The sequence below is a fragment of the Oryctolagus cuniculus genome, chromosome 10 (assembly GCF_051225735.1).
Source record: "Oryctolagus cuniculus isolate XC-2025 breed Fujian yellow rabbit chromosome 10, ASM5122573v1, whole genome shotgun sequence".
NCBI lineage: Eukaryota > Metazoa > Chordata > Mammalia > Lagomorpha > Leporidae > Oryctolagus > Oryctolagus cuniculus.
Genome location: NC_142876.1, coordinates 149,117 through 162,101, shown reverse-complemented (window position 1 = coordinate 162,101; position 12,985 = coordinate 149,117). Strand labels below are relative to the sequence as shown.

Here is a 12,985-nt window from a genome sequence, read left to right as displayed (position 1 = left end):
CTGGATGGCTGACATGGCATCAGGTTCATTAAGATCATGCTGGTCCCTTAAAGCTTTCTGCCATTACGAGGGCAGCTGCTGCGCATATTTAAATGCTGGTCTTTTATAGATGGAATTATCAGAGCAGCTGTTTATATGCATAGGGGTGTGATTATTGGCTCTTACGGCAGGACTGTGTTTACCTTTGGAAGAAACTGCCAATCTGTCTTCCAAAGTGGCCCCCGCCAGTATCCATTCCACCAGCAACAAATGAGAATTCTTGGTGCAATTGCTATTGTAGCTTTTAAAGAAAGTTTTTAGTCATTTTAAAAAAAATTGACAGGTAGAGTTATAGACAGTGAGAGAGAGAGACAGAGAGAAAGATCTTCCTTCCGTTGGTTCACTCCCCAAATGGCTGCTATGGTTGGCGTTGCGCCGATCCGAAGCCAGGAGCCAGCTGCTTCTTCCCGGTCTCCCATGCGGGTGCAGGGCCCAAGCACTTGGGCCATGCTCCACTGCACTCCCGGGCCACAGCAGAAAGCTGGACTGGAAGAGGAGCAACCAGGACTGCCAGTGCCGCAGGCGGAGGATTAACCTAGTGAGCCACGGTGCCGGCCCCAGTTTTTAGTCATTTTAACAGATGTGTAGTGCTATCTCTCTCTCTCTCTCTTTTTTTTTTTTTTATTAAAGATTGTATTTATTTATTTGAGAGGAAGAGTTATAGACAGTGAGGGAGAGACAAAGAGAAAGGTCTTCTGTTGGTTCACTCCTCAGTTGGCCACAATGGCCGGAGCTGCACCAATCCGAAGCCAGGAGCCAGGAGCCAGGAGCCAGGAGCTTCTTCCGGGTCTCCCATATGGGTGCGGGACCCAAGGACTTGGGCCATCTTCACTACTTTCCCAGGCCATAGCAGAGAGCTGGATTGGAAGAGGAGCAGCCGGGACTCAAACTGACCCCCACATGGGATGCCAGCACTGCAGGCAGAGGCTTACCTACTGCGCCATGGAGCCAGCTCTCTTTGTGGTTTTAATTTGCTTTCGCCTTATGATGAGTGTTGCTGAGCAGTACTTTGTGTGTTTGTCACCTGCATGTCTTCTTTGGCGAGATGTCTCTTCAGATTGCACCCTCTGTAACTGGGGTGAGTCTGCTTGATGAGGTTTAGAGGTTTAGAGCCTCTTTGTATATTTTGCAGATAGGTCCTTCTTCGGACGTGTTTTCCAAGTAATTTTTTCCCCAGTCTGTGTCCTGTTGCTCTGTTAACAGGGTCTTCCACAGAGTAAACCTTTCCATTTCAATAATGTCCATACCATCAGCTTGTTTTTCTTTCAAGGACTGGCTTTTGGCAGCATCTAAAGTCATCAGCAAAGGTAGATTCCTTTCCATAACTTACAATTTTGCACTTGAAAAATTAAGTCCATGGACTATTTTGGGTGAATTTTTTGGGTGAGATATAAAGTTTGTGTGTATGTTTCTTTTTTCTGTGTGGGTTCTACATGGTTCATTTCTCTGCATAACTGCTCTGTGGCGATTTGTAGGAAGGCTTTTCTTTCCCCACTGAGTTGTCTTTGCACCTTTTGCAAAACTGAGCAGATCTGCACAGGCCTGTTTCGAGTCCTTTGCTGTTCCATCCTCTCTTCATCTACCCAGCTCCGGCATCCCCCTCTGTTAGCGCAGTTGTACGATCAGGGCTTCCACCTGCATGTGAGTTTTTCAGCTTTGCTTGTCTTCAGTCTTTTGTCGTCTGTTCTAGGTAGAAAAATACTTGTTGGAACTTGATTGGGATTCACTGAATCCCAATTATCATCCTTACAAATAATGACTGTACCGATCCTGAACAAGGCAATTCTCTGCATTTACTTATATTTCTTCTGATTTCTCTCAGCCATGTTTCAGGTCTTTCTGAGTGCAAGTTTGCATGCGTTTTCTTAGATTTATGCTTAAGGAGTTCAGTTTTCGGAGTGTTATTGAAAAAGCTGTTTTTTTTATTTGTAGTGCCGGTTATTCATATACTGCTGGAGACAGGAAATGAACTCACTCTATCTACTGTGTTCTTGCTATGTCAATCTCTCTTGGTCCATTTTCCTATTATAGTCTCTGAATATCTGATACAGAGTAATTTATAAAGAAATTCTTATTTTCTACAGTTCTGGAGGCTAGGAAATCTAAAGTAGAGGGCACGATGTGATAGTGACTTTGTTGCTGGTGGGGACTCCCTGCAGGATCCTGAAGCAGTGCCACAACGTGAGACCAAGCAAGTGTATCAGAGTGAACTCACTTGCAGAACCAAGTCACTCTCCATGAGGGCTGTCAACCACTTTTCAAAGGTCCCTCCTCCAAATACCATTAACGTCCGAGGGACTTAAAAAAGTTTGTGGAAGGCCGGCGCCGCGGCTCACTAGGCTAATCCTCCTTGCGGCGCCGGCACACCAGGTTCTGGTCCCGATCGGGGTGCCAGATTCTGTCCCGGTTGCCCCTCTTCCAGGCCAGCTCTCTGCTGTGGCCAGGGAGTGCAGTGGAGGATGGCCCAAGTGCTTGGGCCCTGCACCCCATGGGAGACCAGGATAAGCACCTGGCTCCTGCCTTCGGATAGGCGCGGTGCGCTGGCCACAGCGCGCTGGCCGCCACGGCCATTGGAGGGTGAACCAACGGCAAAGGAAGACCTTTCTCTCTGTCTCTCTCTCACTGTCCACTCTGCCTGTCAAAAAAAAAAAAAAAAGGATAAAAAAAGTTTGTGGAAAAATTTGGTACTGAAAGATGTTTATTTTGATGCAAAAATGCGAAATATATGCATAGTTCCTTCATATTATAAATTTCTCATATCTTACTGAATACTTTTCATGTGAACAGATTTCCAAAAACAATTTTTTAAAGATTCATTTATTTATTTGAAAGGCAGAGTTACAGAGGGAGACAGAGAGGGATCTTGCATCCACTGGTTCGCTCCCCAGATCACCACAACAGCTGGGCTGAAGCCAAGAGCCAGGTGCTTTCCCAGGAGCACCAGCGGGGAGCTGGATTGGAGGCAGGGCAGCCGGGACTTGAACCAGCGCTCATATGGGATATCGGGGTCACAGGCAGCTGCTCAACCCGCTGTGCCACATGCCCAGCCCATGATTTCAGAACTCTTCAAAATAAACATCCTTTAATTTCCTTTTCCTCTATGATTTTGGCGATCAGGTTTCCAGCACAGGAATTCTGAAGGGCAGACATTCAAATCCTGGCAGCATCCGTTCCCGTGGAGGCCGGGGCTGGGCGTTCAGTGTGAATGTCCAGTCTCTGGACCGAGGTTCCGGAAGGCCGGGCGGGGTCCTGGCGGGCGCCTGCGCCGCGCGCTCTGGCCAGCAGGGGGCGCGGAGACCCCGTTTCTCCGGGGCTCGCAGGGCGGAGCCTCCTCTTCCTCCTGCTCCTCCTCCTCCACCTCCTCTTCCTCCTGCTCCTCCTCCGCCTCCTCCTCCTGCTCCGCCTCCTCCTGCTCCCCCCCTTCCTCCTCCTCCTCCTCCTCCTCCGCCTCCTCCTCCTCCTCCTGCTCCGCCTCCGCCTCCTCCTCCTCCTCCTGCTCCGCCTCCTCCTGCTCCCCCCTCCTCCTCCTGCTCCGCCTCCTCCTCCTGCTCCCCCTCCTCCTCCTCCTGCTCCGCCTCCTCCCCTCCTCCTCCTCCTGCTCCTGCTCCGCCTCCTCCTCCTCCTGCTCCCCCTCCTCCTCCTGCTCCTCCTGCTCCGCCTCCTCCTCCGCCTCCTCCTCCTGCTCCTCCTCCGCCTCCTCCTCCTCCTGCTCCGCCTCCTCCTGCTCCCCCTCCTCCTCCTGCTCCCCCTCCGCCGCCTCCTCCTCCTGCTCCTCCTCCTCCTGCTCTGCCTCCTCCACCTTTTCCTCCTCCTGCTCCCCCCCTCCTCCTCCTGCTCCCCCCTCCTCCCCTCCTCCTCCTCCTGCTCCTGCTCCGCCTCCTCCTCCTCCTGCTCCCCCTCCTCCTCCTGCTCCTCCTGCTCCCCCTCCTCCTCCTGCTCCCCCCTCCTCCTCCTGCTCCTCCTGCTCCCCCTCCTCCTCCTGCTCCCCCCTCCTCCTCCTGCTCCTGCTCCTGCTCCCCCTCCGCCGCAGCCTCCTCCTCCTCCTGCTCCGCCTCCTCCTCCTCTTGCTCCTCCCCCTCCTCCTGCTCCGCCTCCTCCTGCTCCCCCCCTCCCCCTCCTGCTCCGCCTCCCCCTCCGCCTCCCCCTCCGCCTCCCCCTCCTGCTCCGCCTCCTCCTCCTCCTGCTCCGCCTCCGCCTCCCCCTCCTGCTCCGCCGCCGCCGCCGCCTCGCCTCCGCCTCAGACGCGGCCGGACGGACGCCGGGCAGCCACGTCCGCGCGGAGGAGCGGGCGGCTTTCTCCTCAGGACCCCTCGGGAGGCCGCGCGCGGCCGCGGAGCCGCAGGTGAGGGCGGGGCGGCGCCTGCGGGGCGAGCCGAGGCGTTTTGTTCAGGGCCGGGTGTCCGGGCGAGCGGCCGAGTTCCTGCGCTGCGAGGGCGGCGTCAGGGCCCTCGGCGCGGACGCGGGGGCCGGGGACGGGCTTCGTCCCCGCTTCTCGCTGGTTCGTCTGTCCCCGTTTTCCTGGGTTTAGAGACCGTTCTGTTCATGTGCGTTTGCGCCAGGGAACCGCCCCTCCCCGTTAGGACTCCCGTCTGATGACGTTTAATCTCTCCTCTCGTCCGCGTTTCCTGCAGAATTCTTCTTCTTTGAGAGGCAGAGAACGGGTAGGAAAAAGACAAAGGCGGGCAGACGGCGCTCGCGTCTCCGGGTCGCTCCCCGCAGCACACAATGGCCAGAGCCGCGCCAGGCCCAGGCGCGCAGCCAGCAGCTCCATCCGGGTCTCCCACGCGCGTGGCAGGGACCCAGGCGCTCGCGCCGTCACCTGCCGCCTCCAGGGTGCGTGAGCAGGAGGCTGGACCTGGGAGCAGAGCCAGGACTGCAGCCGGCGCTGCCTGTGGTACCTAGCCGCGAGGCGGGGCCAGCCCCCCACAGTGCGCAGTCCCTGCGCCTCCGCTGTTTTACAGTCGATGGTGTGTAGACGTTTCTTGGATAGTTTTGGTTGAGAGACTTGTTCTATGTGGTAACTTCTCATGACAATCTCAAATTATTTTAAATTAATTTCTGTTTAGTAAAATGTCTTAGGACCAAACTGCATTGTGAAACAACTGTATGTTTATGCGCGCGTGCGCACACACGTTCAATTTTGGATGAGATCCGTTCTAAGCTAAGTTTGTGAATCCGTTTTGGAAGACAGAAATAGGATGGTGATTTTTCTCATGCTGATTATTGCTTATTGCCATTTAAGATGAAATTTTCTGCAGCACTTAAATCATCAGATTATGTAAGCAAGTCAGTGACTACTTTTTGTAAATTGGGTATATTTGAAATACATTTTCTCCTGTTAAAAGGACATTTGAAAGTAGGAAAAAAAAACATAAAATAGTGCTGTAGTCTCCCTTTCCTAGGTGAGCTTAACATGACTAGAATCTCTTAATTTTTTTTTTTTTTTTTTGACAGGCAGAGTGGACAGTGAGAGAGAGACAGAGAGAAAGGTCCTCCCTGGCCGCTGGTTCACCCTCCAGTGGCCTCCGCGGCTGGCGCACCGCGCTGATCTGATGGCAGGAGCCAGGTGCTTCTCCTGGTCTCCCGTGGGGTGCAGGGCCCAAGCACTTGGGCCATCCTCCACTGCACTCCCGGGCCACAGCAGAGAGCTGGCCTGGAAGAGGGGCAACCGGGACAGAATCCGGCGCCCCGACCGGGACTAGAACCTGGTGTGCCGGCACCGCAAGGCGGAGGACTAGCCTAGTGAGCCGCGGCGCCGGCCATGAATCCATTATAGAGGATAGAAACAGGATGATGATATTTTCTCATGCCAATAATTGATATTGCATGATACCTAACACCATTTAAGATGAGATTTCTGTAGCACTTAAATCAGCATGTGTAAGAGCAAGTCAGTGACTGCTTTTTGTAAATTAAATGTTTACTTAAAATGTTTTGTCCTGTTAAAAAGACAACAATTGAAGGTACTTTAGTCTACTTCCTAGGTGTAATTAACATGACTATAATCTCCTTGATATAATTTTAAATATTTCTGTATGTGTATATGTTTTTGAAAGGCAGAGTCAGATACACACACACACACACACACAGAGAAATCTTCCATTTGCTGGTTCTCCCTATATCTGCACGATGGCAGAGCTGAGCCAAGCAGAGGCCAGGAGTCTGGAACTCAGCCAGGTCTTCCACTAGAGAGACAGGGATCCAAGGCTTCGCATCAGCAGGAAGCTGAATTTGGAATCAGCCAGGACTCAAACCTGGGCACGCCAGTACCTGATAAGGGCATCCCAACTGCCGGCTTAACTACCACGCCAAATGCCTGCTTCTTCAGAGTTTCTAATAGTATATACTTCTGCTATTTTTTCCAACAATATTTTGTTCTTTTTTTAGATTTATTTATTTATTTGAAAGGCAGAGTTACAGAGAGGGACTGAGACTTGAGCCATCTTCTGCTGCTTTCCCAGGTGCATTAACAGGGAGCTGGACTGGAAGTGAAGCAGCTGGGACTCAAACTGGTGCCCATACTGGATGCTGGTATTGCAAGTGACTTAGCCTGCTGTGCCATAGCACCAGCCCCCTCCCCCCATCAACACTTTAAAAATGATTCTTATCTTGGTTTTGGTTGAGAGAATTGTTATATTTGGTAATTTCTCATTGCAATCTTAAATTATTTTAAATTAATTCTTAGTTAAGATGTCTTATGTAGACATAATCACTGTTTAAAGTTTATATACACTCACCCCAGGTCTTCTTTCAAATTTGAATGAGATTGTTCCAAGCAAAATTTGTGAATCCATTTCAGAAGATAGAAACAAGATGGTGATATTTTCTCATGCCAATTATTGATATTGCCTGATGCCTGACATCTTTAAAAGATTATTTATTTACTTATTTGAAAGGCAGAATGACAGATAGAAAAATGGGGGTGAAGAGGGGAGAGAGAGAGAGGAAGAAAGAAAAAGAGAAGGAAGGAAGGAAGGAGAAAGAAAGAGGAAGAAGGCAGGAAGGAAGGAGGGAGAATCTTTCATCTGCTGGTTTGCTTCCCAAGTGGCCACAGCTGCCAGGCCTGGGTCAGGCTGAAGCCAGGAACCAGGAACTCCATCCGGGTCTCCCATATGTGTGGCAGGGGTCCAAGCACTTGAACCATCTTCTGCTGTCTTCCCAGATGGGCTGGCATGGAGCTGGGTTGGAAGTAGAGTAGCCAGGACTTGAACTCACACTTCAGTGTGTAATGCAGGCACTGTGAGTGGCACCTTTACTCACCGTTTCTTGATGCGGGCCCCGATACCTAACACCTAAGAAGAAATTTCTCTAGGACATAAATCATCAGAATAGTTAAGAGCAAGTCAACGACTACTTTTTGTAACTCAAATATATTTACTTAAAATACATTTTCTGCTGTTAAAAAGACAACATTTGAAGGTACTTTTCATCTCTACTTCCTAGGTGAAATCAACATGATTATAATCTTTTGATTAAAAAGAATGATGTATGTATATATTTATATATATTTGAAAGAGTCAGAGAGAGAGAAAGATACCAAGATTATCTTTCTACTGGTTCACCTCTCAAATGCCTACAGCAGGTGGGGCTGGGCCAGGCGGAAGCCAAGAACGCCCCACATGGGTGACAGTAACCGAAGTATTTGGGCTGTCACCTGCTGCCTCCCAGGGTGTGCATCGTCAGGAAGCTGGAATCAGAAGCAGAGCCCAGACTTGAATCCAGAGATTCTAATATGGAATGCAGCCACTCCCAAGGAGCAGTTGCCCAAATTCCCACCTCTCCTTGATTTTTTTTAAGAAAATCATATTTATTTGAGAGGGAGAGAGAGCGAGCGAGCGAGCAAGCCAGAGCTTCCCCATCTGCTGGTTTGCTCTCCAAATGCCTGCAGTGGCTGGGCTGGGCTGGGGCGGGCTGGGGCTGAAGCTAGGAGGTGGGAACTCAGTTTAGGTCTCCGACATGGGTGGCAGGAACCCAATTAGTTGGCCACCACTGCTGCTTCCCAGATCTGTCGCAGAGCCAGGCACTCATATATGAGATGTGAGTGTCTCAACTGGTGTCTTAGCCACTAGGCCAAATACCTGCCACATGACTAGTTCTCATAGTAATTGAAACTTGCATCTGGTGATTTATGTATTTCTAGTTTCTTTTGGAAAGCATATTCATATACCTTCTTAAAGTGTTTGGGGTCAGTGCTGTGCCACAGTGAGTTAATCCAACACCTACAGCACCACCAGCCCATATAGGCACCAGTTTGAGTCCTGGATGTTCTACTTCCTATTCAGCTCCATGTTTAAAGCACCTAGGAAAACAGTAGAAAATGGCCCAAGTACTTGGGCATCTTCACCAACGTGGGAGACCTGGAAGAAGCTCCTGGCTCCTGTCTTTGGCCTGGCCATTGTGGCCATTTGGGGAATGAACCAGTGGATGGAAGAACTTGCTCGTTCTCTCTGCCTCTGCCTCTCTGTAACTTTGCCTTTCAAATAAATAAATAAATTTTTTTTTAAATAAAGTTTTAACACTTACCAAAAGCTTACTGTCATTCATTGAGAGCAAGGGGATAGAGCTTCTAATAACCATGCCATTTTATGTATTGTCAGGATTTTCTCAGAAATCTCTATTATTTCCCTTTGTTCAAAAATATTTTAAGAAGCCTCAAAACTGCTTTAGATTTCAGCACTGTGTGTTTCTTTTGAGATGATGTATGTGTCCCTCAGCACTTGGTAAATGTCATTTTCTGTGGGAGGCACCCTAACTGCAGCTTATCTTCATGTCATTAGGTGCCCCTGTGTGTTCATAACATTTTTTAGGACAGAGATGACAACATCCTATGCTTGTTGAATTTACAAGAATTTTACCTTTATGAAATTCAGGAAGGTTATCATACTTGAATTAATAGAATTACATATTACATATTACATATTAAGATTAAGAGCTAAACAAAGTGCAGATTTAGTTTATTTTGGGGAGGGGACATAATAGCTGTCCCCCTTTTTCTACTCTTATTATTGCTTTCCATTGTTAAATGTCTGGCCAGGAACATTTTTTTGCCAGTAATAATTAATCATTTCTTAAGCTAAAGTAATCCATGTTCTTTCTTTTCAACACTCAATAATGCTTTCTCCTACTGTTATAACAGGATAGTTACTATGTACATATTTTGTGATATAATGTGTAATTCATGCAAACATTCCAGAGTTTGTGCTTACAATAACTATTTGTGATCTTCTAAAAGGTAAATTATTTTTTCACACAAAATATAGCAACATCTAAAAATCACTTCAGGAAATGGACTCTATTCTTTTCCTTTCTTTCTTTTTTTTTCTTTTTTCTTTTTTTTTTTTTTTTTTTTTTTTTGACAGGCAGAGTTACAGTGAGAGAGAGAGAGAGACAGAGAGAAAGCTCTTCCTTTTTCCATTGGTTCACCTCCCAGGTGGCTCGCTGCTACAGCCATCACGTTGCGCAGATCGGAAGCCAGGAGCCAGCTGCTTCCTCCAGGTCTCCCATGCGGGTGCAGGGCCCAAGCACTTGGGCCATCCTCCACTGCACTCCCGGGCCACAGCAGAGAGCTGGACTGGAAGAGGAACAACTGGGACAGAATCTGGCGCCCCAACTGGGACTAGAACCTGGGGTGCTGGCGCCGCAGGCGGAGGATTAGCCTAGTGAGCTGCTGGCCTTTTGGTTTGGTTTTGTTTTGTTTTAAAGAAATGCAGGCTGTTAGATTTATTTAGAATTGAGAATAACAGGAAAGCTTGTTTGGTCAAAGATATACTTGTTTGGTTCTTAAGGAGATCTATTTTTTTTTTTAAAAAAAAAGATTTATTTATTTATTTGAAGGTCAGATTTACACACAGAGAGAAGATGAGGCAGACACATTCACTGGTTCACACCCCAGTTGGCCACAACGGCCAGAGCTTCACTGGGTCAGAGCTGCACCGATCCGAAGCCAGGAGCTAGGGCTTTCGGGTCTCCCACGCGGGTACAGGGGCCCAAGGACTTGGACCATCTTCTTCTGCTTTCCCAGGCCATAGTAGAGAACTGGATTGGAAGTGGAGCAGCTGGGACTCAAAACCAGCACCCACATGGGATGCCAGCACTGCAGGCTGCAGCTTTGCCTGCTGTGCCACAGCGCCGGCCCCTGACTATTCTTTTAAACTCTTCTGTTCCGAAGAGCATTACAGTGCACTGTTGAATAATTTTGCTCACAAGTTCTGTTCACATTCTTCCTTCCTTTGAATGTTTGATTCTGTTAAATTACTGCTAAAGTATGCATGGAAACAAAATGAAAGAATGGAATGAAAGAATCCTAAAGGATTCTTTGGAGTTAAGTTATTCAGTCATTGTTAGGAAAAGAGTTGCAGACTGGTGCCTCCTCATACAGGGCACCAAAATGTTAGGAAAAGAGGCACAGAATAGAGAGGAGGCAGTGTACGAATTTACAGCCAGACCGAATTTATTCAGAGAAATTTGTAGAGGTGGGTGACCGACTGCCCGCATGCACATTAATGGAAAATGTGGCAGAAGGCCCCAACCCCCAGTGCCGGGCTTTTTTATATTTTAGGAGGGCTCTGGATGGGGTGGGGGTGGGGGCAGTTGGCAGAGAGGAATTCCTGGAACTGGTCTTTCAAGTATTCAAGCAACTGGTCTTTCAGGTGGCTGTGGTGGGTGGTATATGAAGGCAATATGTGTGAGACCCAATTGAGAATACATTCCAATGTTTATCTGTCTTTTGGACGATGAGCAAGAATGGCATCAGTCACAGTGAGCCAATTTATTATTGGAACTTTTTTTAACAAAGTCACTCTTGAAAATATTCAGTCATGAGTTTTAAACAGTCTCTGGCCGGCGCCGCGGCTCACTAGGCTAATCCTCTGCCTTGTGGCGCTGGCACACCAGGTTCTAGTCCCGGTCGGGGCACCGGATTCTATCCCGGTTGCCCCTCTTCCAGGCCAGCTCTCTGCTGTGGCCCGGGAGTGCAGTGGAGGATGGCCCAAGTGCTTGGGCCCTGCACCCCATGGGAGACCAGGATAAGCACCTGGCGCATGCCTTTGGATCAGCGTGATGTGCCGGCTGCAGCGCGCCAGCCGCGGCGGCCATTGGAGGGTGAACCAACGGCAACGGAAGACCTTTCTCTCTGTCTCTCTCTCTCACTGTCCACTCTGCCTGTCAAAAATAAAAAAAAAGTCTCTAAAATATGCTCTAAAATAGAGCATGAACCCAGATTGTGAATCATCAAGCTGATGTTCACTTTGAGCAGTGGTGGTCAGGTTTTTCCACTGTGAAGTTGCCTTTTCCAGTGTCCGTGTTGTGTGTTCTTTTGGAGAAAGCCAGTCTGCAGAGCTCACACTTAAAGGGTGGAGAATTGGCTCCACCTTCTTGATGGACAGATGTCTACATCGATAATTTGTGATTCTTCTGTGTAGGAGGGTTTTACTCAACTCCATTTGCTTATGCATTTACTTCTTTAAAAAAAGATTTATTTATTTATTTGAAAAGCAGAGCTGCAGAGAGGCAGAGGCAGAGAGAGAGAGAGTGAGAGAGAGAGAGGGAGGGAGGTCGGTCTTCCATCTGCTGGTTCACTCCCCAGGTGGCCACGACAGCCAAAGCTGAGCTGATCTGAAGACAGGAGCTTCTTCCAAGTCTCGCATATGGGTGGCAGGGACCCAAGGACCTGGGCCATCTACTGCTTTCCCAGGCCATAGCAGAGAGCTGGGTTGGAAGAGGAGCTGCCGGGACTAGAACTGGCACCCACGTGGGATGCTGGCCCTGCAGTGGGTGGCTTTACCTGTCTGCCACAGCACGGGCCCCATGCATGTGCTTTCATATGCGTGGACATCCAGATCATCACCTTGGTGATTATCCAGCACCACAGCATTTCATTGCCCAGTTCCTTCCTGCTTTTGCCACTGGGACCTCATTTCATTGGATCCCGTTTTCCTGTGACTCCATTTCATTACTTTCTGGTACTTTAAGATTATACTGGGGGCCGGCGCCGTGGCTCACTTGGTTAATTCTCCGCCTGTGGCGCCAGCATCCCAAATGGGTGCTGGGTTCTAGTCCTGGGTGCTCCTCTTCCAGTCCAGCTCTCTGCTGTGGCCCGGGAAGGCAGTGGACGATGGCCCAAGTGCTTGGGCCCTGCCACCCGCATGGGAGATCAGGAAGAAGCACCTGGCTCCTGGCTTCGGATCGGCGCAGTGCCGGCTGTAGCGGCCATTTGTGGGGTGAACCAACGGAAGGAAGACCTTTCTCTGTCTCTCTCTCTCACTGTCTATAACTCTACCTATCAAATAAAAATAAAGATTATATTGGCTCATAGATTTACTGTGTTAGTCCTACTATCATTTCTAGAGATCCCTGGTGCTTTTTATATAGATTAGAACACTTACATCTGGTAGCTAATGTGCTTATTACACCCGGGCCCTTGCAGCTGACAATGTGTATGAATCTTGTGTGTGTATCCTATTTAATCTACATACAGACTTCTCTGTGGAACCATATGTATTTACATTCAGCTAAACATGAGTTTTTATTTATGTCTCCAAACCTGAGACTTACATTATCACTTACATTATTTTTAGTCTTCTCACTTTGCTTATCTGTAACCTCCCATGCCTGTAGTAAGAAACCAGCAGATCCTGTTATCTGCCTTTTACAAAAACTGCTGTTTGATTCCAAATACAAGCATAGTGATTTTAGGATTGTTAACTATTACCCTGGTGAGAAAGAACTTAAGTGTCCACTGTAGAAGTAGAGCTCATTTGCCTTTAGTCTGCAGATTCTATTCATTTCCAAAGGTAGCTAAGTCATCACTATTTGCCCTGCCACCTTCAATGGGGTTTTTCACACATTTGTGATGTAGTTAGATTCTTTGTCACATTATATATTCCATGCTGGAATACTCCTGCATCCTAGGTAATTTAATTTAAATAGATTATGATGTGTTCTTTGG

At 48.6% G+C, this 12,985-nt stretch overlaps 1 protein-coding gene across 1 annotated transcript in view; it reads left to right on the top strand.

Annotated features, from left to right (window-relative positions):
• The first annotated feature begins 4,237 nt into the window (after nt 1–4,237).
• The window catches only part of LOC103346524 (zinc finger protein 39), a 34,330-nt gene continuing 25,582 nt past the window's right edge, over nt 4,238–12,985 (top strand). The window contains exon 1 of the mRNA XM_089304932.1: nt 4,238–4,381. The gene's annotated coding sequence lies outside the window, so the exon portion shown is untranslated. The remainder of the gene's footprint in view (nt 4,382–12,985) is intronic.